This window comes from Schistocerca piceifrons, chromosome 5 (genome assembly GCF_021461385.2).
Source record: "Schistocerca piceifrons isolate TAMUIC-IGC-003096 chromosome 5, iqSchPice1.1, whole genome shotgun sequence".
In the NCBI taxonomy this organism is placed as follows: Eukaryota; Metazoa; Arthropoda; class Insecta; order Orthoptera; family Acrididae; genus Schistocerca; species Schistocerca piceifrons.
In genome coordinates this window covers 541,834,498-541,835,911 of record NC_060142.1, presented here as the reverse complement: position 1 = coordinate 541,835,911, position 1,414 = coordinate 541,834,498, and positions in this window count along the sequence as shown.

The following is a 1,414-nucleotide window of genomic DNA, read 5'->3' as shown; positions in this document are numbered from 1 at the left end:
TACAGCTATCTGTGCACAACACTGTGAAATGACCACCCACAGCTAAGCTCCAAGGTTGTAATATATCTATTCAATACTTGATATTCAATAGCTTGCCCTTGCAACAGATGTTCATCATTATACTGAATGGAGTTGCACTGAAGGATATATTCAGTCTGCAAAAATATGGTTTTCTTTTCTTTGCTGATTGTCTGAAAGTTGGCTTCATTGCCTTCTTAGAGAGGTATGATAATGCCACACGTCTGCCTTACAGAAAGAACAACCATTGAGGATAAGATTCTGAAAGTCTGGTGAACCACTATCTATGAAATAAACTATATCTTCATTTTGAATTTTTATATTTTAATCTTTAAACATTATAACAAGAAAATATGACATTCATTTGCTTCCATAACAGTCATTTCCAACTACAATGTCTGCTTTATACAGCATCACAAACATGACATGTCTCCATAACTCTACAACTTCCAACCAAGTCCGGCAGAGAAGAAGTACAAAGATTACCTTTACAGTAAAGAGGTTTACATAGTTGTCAAAGACATTAATTGATAAATATTTTGCAAAACTTGGTATTGATGTATCTTCACTCACGATGCATGCAATTTCAGAGATCATGTGTCCATACAGTTCACAGGCCTACTTATAGAGGCCACCTGGGTTGGCCCCTAGGTGTGCTCTTGTAAGCCACCAAAGAAACAGTATTATTTAAGTGATTGTTAATGAGCATTCAGCCTATTCTGTAACCTGTGTTATTGTTGTTCTGTGCTGCGTACAATCCGGACTTCATTGTATCTTGCGTGTTCCTCTATCAAGTTATATGCTTCATAAATCGTGTTTGTTCTTGCTGTAGCAAGTACACCTAAATTTAATATTTTTATGTTAAATCTTCTAAACATATAAGACATAAATAGTTGTGTCTGAAATAATGAATTTTGGGGAGGAAAGTTTCATATGTATATTTAGATTTGTCAGTACAGCAGCACTAGAGACAACGCTGAGTAGAGTGTTCCCACGGTATGTGGAGTATCTGTGAGCAGTGTGAGCAAAAGCGTCACTAAAGGTGTATCGCACTATATTGTGTCTGCTACATTAATGGTATGTCTCCTTATACTGGATAATGAAATCTGACATACTGATGACGCATGACTACTTCAACAATCACTCTGACAGAACTTTTTGCTGTGTACCAAGTTGTTATGCACTAACAATGCAGCCATCTCACATTGCGCCTGCTACAACAACCACTTCATGTGACTGCATCTCATTGATTCTGTTGAGTGACGTGCATCTCCAGGGTTCCCAGAGCCTTAACTGACACACAGTGCTGAAATCTGAAACACGTACTATCACAAATACTTCCTTGTACAATGTCATGTTCCCTGGCATGCCACAACAATGGTTGCCCCCAACTGAC